We start from the raw sequence: 9,801 nt of genomic DNA, 5'->3' as shown, positions 1-9,801 counted from the left end.
AGGACGGGTGGCAGAAGCAAAGTTTTGCATCCGGTGCCAGCCGGTGCTTATAAGAAATAACCGCACACGGGCGACGACTAGTCAAACCATGCCAAGTCAGCATGAAAACCACTTTTATGAAATCAAAGGACTAAGTTATCCAGTTTGAGAAATTGAGGGACTAAGTTTTGCTGGTTTTGAAGTTAAAGGACCATTTCTATACTTTCGATAGAGTTTAGGAACGAAAAATGTACTTTTCCCTAGACAAAACTACACAACAATATATATGGCCGGGGTCTTCAATCAGCTGGTAAACTGTTGAGACTTTTGTCACGTAACAGGCCCAGTAAAGTAAGTTTGTTCATCTGCCACTGCTGGCCCAAGACACATCGCTGCAAACATTGGCCGACGAGGACGACGCGTTGTGGCCATGTGATCCGTGCAAAATATAGAACGACGACCCTGGCCGTGACAGGGTCGGCAGTGTGACTTCCTTGGACTGCAGGACGTTCATGAACTGCACGACGGAGGGCCGCGCGCTCGGGTCGGGGTGCGTGCACGGAGCCCGACGACCAGCGCGCGGTGCACCTGCCACATACCATCATGGCCGTCGCCGAGCTGCTCGTCTCCGTTTAGCCTTTCGTCCACTGCCTCGACCATGACGCTCTTCTCGTACAGGTACCAAACCCACTCGAGCAACGGGATGGACACTCTGTCAGCTGCTGCGGCTGGTTGCTCCGCGTCCATGTCCATGTCCGGCCGCCGGCCGGACACAATCTCCAGCAGAACCATGCCGAAGCTGTAGATGTCGGATTGGGTGGTTGGCCGGCGTGTGCGGATGAACTCCGGGTCTATGTACCCTGCAGTGCCCATGACGATCTGTGTGGTCCGCGGCCCGGCTCCATGCTCCACAAGCCTTGCCAGCCCGAAATCCCCTAACTTGGTGCTGCGCGATGAGTCCAGGAGGATGTTTCTGGGTCTGATGTCGTCATGCAACACACACTGATCACACTCCGTGTGGAGATAGCATAGTGCAGATCCCAGGCCAAGGATTATTCTATATCTGTTATAATTTAACCAGATTAATGACCATATATAAAAATCTTGTATTGGCTAGTGACGGTTTGGGAATGAAACTGAGAACTTAATTTCAGCTGGTGTGTATATGTCGGTCAAGGCTGCCTTCCGGCACGAGTTGGTAGACGAGCGACAGCCCTCTAGGGCTATCCGACCATCCTAACAAGTGCACAAGGTTTCGGTGCCTCAGCTGGCTTATGATCTTCACTTCCGACTCAAACTCTTTCTTCCCCTGCGCTGATGATTCTGCGGAGAACATCTTTATGGCCACCGGGCCGTCTTGGTCGGCCAGGCTGCCCCGATAGACATTGCCGAAGCCCCCTCGCCCGAGTTTCTCCTCCTCTGCAAAGCCCTTGGTGGCAGCGGCGAGCTCACGGTAGCGGTACCGCCTAGGGCCCGCTCCCCTCTCAAACTCAGCTTGCTCATGTTCTCTGTCATCGTTATCATCAGAATCCCATATGCGTCGCCGACATACTAGGATGCCGATGGCGCAGACCAACGCAAGAAAAGCTACTGCTATGGAAGGCACCAGCACGGGCACTAGCCACCGTGGCGGCCGCGAATTGGTAGCTAGTACAGCGGCTTCTTCTAGAGTGGAGCTAAACGACCAAGACAATACTTGATGCAGCTCGATGCAGATACCGCTTGCTCCAGAGAAGCCAACCGCAACCTGCTGGGGCAACTCCTTCTTCATGTCCACGGACATGCTCACCGTGTACCACCGCTCGTCGCCGCTGATCTGGAGGTGGGCGACCAGAACACGCGTACGGTTGTCGTAGCTGACCTCGACAGTCATGACGGCATCGTCGGAGCCCAGGCGCTTGGTCACGTTTGTGTAGGCCTTCGAGTTGATGGAGTTGACATCTATGCCAACGTGGTTGTTGTTGTGGTCCATGGGGCTGAAGTAGGTGTCGAATTCCACCGCGACTACGCGGTCATCGCCGGTGGCGTTGAAGTTGTTGCTGCCGTTGAAGAGGGCGAGGTTGATGCCGTAGCTGTTGGGAGGGATCCTGGACGGGTAGCGCACTAGGAAGAAAGCCATACCGTCACCCATGCCGTCGCTGCTGTTGAAGTCACACTTTTCTCCAGGGAACTTCTCATCCGTCTCATTTTGGGGCCTGATCTGGAACGTGAAGTTGGAGGAGAAGCTGGCCATCTCGCCGGTGGCGTTGTCCCAGAGCGGCACCGGGCAACCATACGATGCCCGGCCGGCGCTGTACAAGTTGGCTTTGACCTCATTCTTTGTTAGGTCGATGGCGCCAGAGCCCATGCGCGCGTCACGTTCGCACCTAAGCTCCGTGTCGCAGAGGTCGCCGGAGTTGCTGCTGGAGAAGTTGAAGTTGAAGGAGAGCGCGGTGGCCAGACCCGGAGGTGCACTGGTCAACGACAGCAAGTAGCAGAGACAAATGATGTACACGGAGACGGAGAGGAGGTGGTGAATTGCTGCCATTGTTGCTCGCTAGATGTTTGGCTTCGGTTTTAGTGGCATCACCACCACGCAAGATGTGATATATATACGTCGGATAACATGTATCTTTTCTCCACGATAGCTAGATAGCTTTGAATTCTCTTTTGCTTCTATCTAAATGGTTTTGCTGGTCTATTTCCTACTAGTTGAACGGGCGAGTCAACTGACGTGTTTGGTTCGACAATTTTCCGCATTATCCGATTATTACGCTGCAAACTGGTCCCGTTAATCGTGTTTGTTAGCTTGGCCATGCAAAAGTAAAATAAAATTCGTGTTTGTTTGGCTCGGCCGTAAAAGACTACTCCACGTAAACAGGTTACACCACAGGTCTCTGTTGATTCTGCCCGCCCGTCACCATAAACAGATAACGTAACCGCTTATAGTCCTCCAGTCCAGCGGATGTTTCATCGAGATCGATCCATCCACCCTCGGTCCCTCCGCCGCCGATCTGTCCGCCCGATTTACCAGCAGCACTTGTGGCGAGCCAACTGTGTCAGTCTTTTCTCCACAGATAAATTCATGGGAGGTCACTGAACTTGTTCCCAAATTTCACTTCGGTCATTCGACTTGGAAATACATGAAATACAGTCACAAAAGTCACATCAGTTATTACCGGTGAACATCGCGTACGTTTTGGCTTCGTATTCTGCCTACGCGGCGTACTGTTTGACCGATTGACCATCCCCTCACAAGACGATCCATGCTGGCTTGTAGCTCTATTAGTTGTGTCCCGTATTTCGTAAAGTGTGTGCTTGCCAGGTCTGCAGCTCCATTTGCCAAGGCAATGCCAATCTTTTTAATGGCTAGTAGAATCACAATCTCCGCCATGATTTTATGAGAATTCCTAATTTCTCACTGTTGGGTGGTCGCCTAGTTGTATATTTTAGTCAATATCAATAGAATGACCACTACAAGATGAAGTCAGTGATATATAAGTTAATCAGTTAGTGCAGTCTGCTAGGACCAAGCACTTGTGAAAACACTTCAACATTATCAACACAACTAAAAAGCTCAATAAGCAGAATATGTCTGATAAATCCTTTGAAACTCTTATTAGTTCTTGTTTACATATCTAGCTCTCTAACCCACACAATCAAACAAACAAGTATTTACAACAGGCCGATCCATGAGAAATATAAAACACTCGAGACTATGCAATAGTCCCCTGCGACAAACTTAGTGTTATTTGCTAACAAGCACGAGTGACCTTATACCAAATGACTGATTGTGCAGACCCTCTTCCGTATAGGGGCATCTCAGCTTAAAATGGCCCAAATGTTGAAATTTCAACCAACTGAAGTAAAAGAGGGAAGCAATCTGATATACATGCTAGCTCGCCGATATGAATATTGTACTTCCATGTTGTTGGCTAGTGTGACCTTTTCAAATAACTTAGTTCCATATCACAACATCTATCGAATAATATCTCCACATTAACAGAAAGAAAAATAGCTAGAGTTGTGTCATTAAGCTGCAAGAAATATGTTTGGAAATCAAGAAAATAAGTAACGAAGCAAAGCAATAATGTCATAGGATCATATTTTCCTATGACAAATGTGACAGTTCTAGGTAACTTTGTTCCATATTTTCTTCAATATCCATGTAATAATATCTTGATATATGTATACAAACAAATTGATAGAATTGTTAATTAAGATGCACGAAACAACATACGAGGTTTTTGTTAGAACTATAGGAGGTTCTTCTAAGTACAACCTAAGATAGCCGAAAAAACTATCTAGGGAAAGACCACGCATCGGCCTGTTAATAGCTTAGACACAATCTATCTTGATGAGCCTCCTTGTGCAATTTGAATTCGGATTCTTCAGAATAGCCTTCTAAAAGAAATCTCATGGCTAGCTTGGCTGGTATTGTTGCATTTAAACTTGCTCATAGAGATCATGAACTCTCATGGAGCCATGGGTATCATTCATCTAGACTTTTAGAGTGTGCAAGATGGTTGTTGATGATAAATAGATGGATATAGCAACCGCATTGGCATTCTTCGGCTACGAGCTGGCTCGGTGGTGGTGCAAGGTGGGTGTCGTTGTGAGATGATGTGCGGATGAGGTGGTGTCAGGAGCTTTTGGGTGAAAACCCTGTCTCTGTCATGGTCATGGCGGTGACCAGCGATAGCGGCGGTCGTACCTTCTTGGAGGCATAGTTGTATTGTTGCCGCACCCCTCCCGCGCGGATCATTGTAGCTCCGATGGAAACCCTTGATCCTATTTGATCAAATGATGGCGGCACCTTGGTGATGTATTCCCCTCTAGGGGCTTTGCTTTTGCGTGGGTTGGGTCGACGATCGCCTACGGCGAAGTCGGCGTCGTTTGCTCGGAGTTTAGGGATGATGATGACACGTCTAGGGGAGGAGTGATGACGATTACGCCAGGGACGGAGCCAGAAAATGGCGATAGGGGGGGCATGGCTTGAACTAGAAGAGCCGGAACTAGAAGAGTCGATCACAATCATATAAGACACAATCATGTAAGCATATAGTATAGTAAATATCGTGAGGTCTAAACACTCAAAATATAATTGCGGTTCTGCAATATGAATAAATTTGCATATCTATTAATCTTGAAAATCATGACTGTATAATTTCTTCAGAATTCGTTACTAGTTTCGATTGGCTACAAAATGTTCTCAACAAAACTCTTCCTCTTCATGCCTACAAACCCATAATTTGACAGTCAAAATTTTCTGATTTTTTATTTATCTAGTTTCTAGTTCTGTTGTTTTTAAGGCACACATCAAAATTAAGTGTAGATTGAAAGATTAAGTTAGAAATCATGTTCACATCCTTTGAATTAGCATCATGTTCACATGACCGACAGCTTGAACCAATTGGCTTGAAAAAATATGAATTGACTGAGTTCTCTTTCTCTTTATGTCTACACACATAATTGGACAATACAAGAATTCTAATAATCTATCTAATAATGAAAATAAACTAACCTTTCGTTGATCATCTCGTCGCTCATCCGTGTACCGTGTTTGTGCGGCCGGCCGGACTGCTCCTGCGGTCTGCGGATCGGCACGACGGGGAGTCACGCCGTCCGGGACGGTCGGACGGAGGCCTTCCCTCCTCGGCGGATGGAGAGATTTGATGGAGAGGATGGACGAGGCGACGGCAGCAGCGAAGTTTTTCCAATCGCACGAACTGAGGAACGACGGACGAGCAGATTGTGGAAACGTAACAACCGTGCGTACGTCGTGGACTGCTCGCGGTCGTGAGTATTGCTTCCAGACTCCTTGTCTTCCACATGGGCTGTTTTTCATTTTCTTTTTCTCATATTAGGGCCGTTGGCCACTAGGCCTGCTTCCTGCAATCACACCCACACCATGTTGTGTACGTACATGGGCTCTAGGCCTCTCGCTGTGGGATGGCCGGCTAGCAGGGGGGGGGGGGGGGGCGAGACAGCCAAAATTGTGTGCGTACGAAGAAAATTATACATGGTACCTAATCGCTATTAAGGTGTAACGAGATCGTTGGGGGGGGGGGTGGGGTCTAGCCCCCCTCATCCCCCCTTAGAATCGTCCCTGGATTACGCATTCGTGTTGTCTCGGCGTAGTTCTTTTTGGAGTGGTGTGCATGGGGTAACTTATGTGTGCCGATCGACGGTTCTGATAGTTTTCGGCCGGTTCTCCATAATTAACTTGGCAATTTGGCTTTTGCTCGGTTTTCCCCAATTAACGGAGCAACTCTTTTCTTCTTAGTGAATGCAGGAATGCTGCCATTTCGAAAGAAAAACAAGTAGCTGGATATTTGATCCTCAACTTGAGGAGCCCTCCTTCTTCCTTTTACCCATCAAAGCCAGAGAACCACTTCCGTTAATCCCTGTATGCACGTTTGTTTTCGACGTTTCGTCCCGTCTCTCCCACGAGAGACAGGGCGAAACCTAACGCGCCGCCAGCCCAGCCCCCTCACTTCCCCACCTTCCCCTCGCCGCCGCCAGGGCGCGCCGCCGGGCGAAGCCCGGCCGGCGTCGGCGGCGGCGAGGATCTCCTTCCTCCTCACCTGATCTGCTGCGGCGCGGGCGCGACACCTTGGCGAGGACGCCTCGTTCTGGCGCAGGGCGTGGTGGTGGGGCTGCGTACGGTCGCGCTGGTGGCGGGATTGGACGGTGGCTCTGCGGCGGCTGCGTGGCGGCGTGGTGCAGGGCGGGGCGGCCAGGCCCAGCAAGCAGGCAGCGGCGTACGACGGGATGTCCAGCGGCGGCGGCGTCCGATCTGGGCTCAGATGGGCTTCGGCGGGCCGTGCATGCTGCTGGCTTGTCTTCCATGCTCCGTCAATGGCAAACTGCTCCTGGGCTCGACCCGCAACACGAGTACGTCGGGGACTCCGGCCCTCGGCGTGGAGGTGGTGGCTACTTCCTTCGCCGGAGGTGGTCGGCCAGCTGGTTGTGGCATCACACATCCAGTCCCAGCACCGAGTGGGAGACGATGCTGCCGGTGAAAATCGGTCAGGGCGGGCGATGGCGGCGTTTTCGCGTCGTTATCTTGATGAAGACATCGCCACTGTAGCTACCGTCGACTCGCTTGCGCTGCTCCGGGTGAAAACCTAGACCCGGGGTTCCCGGATCGAATGATGGCGACACTTTAGGCGTCGTTCTCCCTCATGGGGGCATTGTTTTTGGAGCAGCGGCTGGATGGAGGAGACAAGTGGTGGAGCGATTTTTCATTTACCACATCAAAGATGGCGGATCTCGGCGGCGTGGTGCAATGGGGATTCGGTGTCCGATGCAATGAGATGGACTCGCGCAGGAGGAGGACGCTGTCTGGCGTCATGGTGGCGTCGATGGCAGAGAGGCCTAGCAAGGTCGGTGCGTTAGTTTTTGCTCTGAAGATGGATTGGTGGAAGATGGCGGCGACAGCACATGAGAGTGCGTCAGACCGGTGTATACCCCAAACCCAGTATGTGGCTTGGTTGGGGCCTCCGGCATTAGATGTTAGGCATTTGTGCGATGTCTGTTTGGTATTAGGCTCGGACTATCGGCACACCTTCATCAAGTGGATAGAAATAGTGATATATGTTGCTAGGATGGTGGCTTCAGACTATCTGATGTACTACTTTGTAAAATCTTTGTGAATAATTAATAAAATGGCTGCATGCATCGCTCAGATGCAGAGGCCGGGGGTAATCCTCCTTTTCTAAAAAAACTTGTAATGGCAAGGAAAATTGCTCATTCTTTTTTGCGTCGACCCTACTAGGATAGTTACAAGAGAACTAGCTAGGAACGCACCTGGCTTGTAATCCTTCAAGATCGAGACAGATTAGGTGAAAGTGGTAGCCTCTTGTGCGCTTCAGGATCCAAAATCACCAAAACGGTGTCATGGTTTTCTTGAGAGTATGGAATACTAGTCTTGTTGAATCCGTCTCAAGAGGCAGCGCTGATGTCAAAGTCAATGCTAGCTAGTCTTTCTTGTGTGGCTGGAATTACTTCTAGAACAACCACATTAGCCAACTATTTAGATGTAGAATATTCATACCCATGAAAACCAGGTGAGAGTGGGGGCACGGCAGTCATGTTGTAGAAGCCAGTGCGAACCAGTCAGAGAACCTGCAAGTCAAGTCAATGCTACTTCGATGCATGAAGATAGACTCGCATAGGAGGAGGTTGCTGTCTGGTGTCATGGTGACGTCGATGGCAGAGTGACCAGACAAGGTAGAAGCCTCAATATGATATGAAGACGGACCTGTGGAAGATGGCGGCGACGACACACGAGTGCGTCTGACCGGATTGTGCCCCAGACCCGGTATGTGGCTCGGCTGGGGCTTCCGAATATGTTTCGGCTTCCGGCTTTTGATGTTAGGCTTAGTGAGTGGTTTGGGTAGTGGCCCAGCTAGCACCCCTTCATAATTTTGGACAGGAGTAGCGGCATGTGTTGCCAAGATGGTGGATTCAGGCACATTATTGTAATACTTTGTAAGATCCTCGAGAATAATCAATAAAGTGGCCGTATGCATCCCCACATGTAGAGACCGGGGGTCATCCTTCTTTTTTTTTTAAAAGTCAATGCTAGTCTTCGTGTGGTCGTGGTTGTCCTCGAAGTTCTGATTATTTTCCAACATACTACGGTATCTGAAAGCAACGTGCATGGAGAAAATACCCAATGGTTCCTCGGGACATCTGTCCCCGGAATCTCACCGGTCATCCAGCCCTGCCTATTAGTATATTACCGGGTCTTGTTTTGTATTACAACTTCACCTGTACCAGCAGGGCTTGTATTTGATTCGATTGTACCTGTACCTCCTGCTGGCCCACTCGCATTTAACCAGCTACTCCCTCCCCACCCATCGCTGTCTAGCGCTCTGTTCATGTCGGAAGGAAGCAGTACACAAAACGCGTCTGGCCCCGTTTGTGATGGTTCTTCTTCTTTATTTGTCACTCCAGAGCTGCAATTGTATACAGTGACTGAGAAGTTTTGTGATTAATCACTGATGAATATGATTACTGGAGACATGTTCTACTGCTTGGATTTGCTACCTCTCTAGATACATCTTCCTCTCCTCACCCTCTCAGCACTTACCTACCGAGCAGAGCAAAACAGAGCCTCCATCCCAAACTCAGCACCGCGCCGCACTGCTCCAGTAAGAACCCTAGATCCATCTACCTCTCCTCACCCTCGCTACCTCTCTTCTCGCGGCATCTGACGCCTTCTTCATCTGCTCGACACTCCTGCTAGAATACGTCCGCAAGTCAGGTCAGCTCCCCATCTCCATTGATCCCCTCCCCTCTCCATTCCTTCCTTTTTCCTCTCCCCATCTCGCACAGGCTGTCTTCTAAATTAGTGTGCTATGTTTTATTCACCCGCACAGCAGCCGTGATGGACCCCGATGAAGATGTCGACCACCCCGGCGTCGATCTTTCCTCCTTGGACCCCGCATGCCCGACCCCAAGTTCCAGGACTTCACTTCAAAAAGTTTGCTCCATTATATCCACATTCAACGAATTCAAACGAAGACTTGTCGTATAAATTGGTTTTGGTGGCATGTTGCGGCTGCCCTCAATTTCTAAGCTCGATTTGAAATTTAGCACATGGCTCATGAACATGGTTGATGGGCCAAACAGATGCATTAAACTATCTCATGATAGATCTATTAGGTTCTCGCTAGGGGATATCCACAAAGTTTTCGGTATCCCCTGTGGCAACCTAGACATACACATCCCTGAATATCAACAAACCAAAAGTTCAGTTCAGTTTTTTAATTTGTGCTGGGTATGCCTGACAAAGTGAATCAAGTGCTGAAATGTGTTGAAATGGTTATAATG

General features: G+C 49.5%; 1 pseudogene; it reads right to left on the bottom strand.

Annotated features, from left to right (window-relative positions):
• Positions 1–340: 340 nt before the first annotated feature.
• On the bottom strand, positions 341–2,513 carry LOC125523568 (L-type lectin-domain containing receptor kinase IX.1-like; annotated as a pseudogene).
• Between the last annotated feature and the right edge of the window lie 7,288 nt (positions 2,514–9,801).

Source organism: Triticum urartu, chromosome 7A, assembly GCF_056163025.1.
Source record: "Triticum urartu cultivar PI428250 chromosome 7A, HENAU_Tu73, whole genome shotgun sequence".
Taxonomy (NCBI): domain Eukaryota; kingdom Viridiplantae; phylum Streptophyta; class Magnoliopsida; order Poales; family Poaceae; genus Triticum; species Triticum urartu.
Note: the sequence above shows the minus strand (reverse complement) of the source record. Positions and strands in the feature narration are given on the sequence as shown.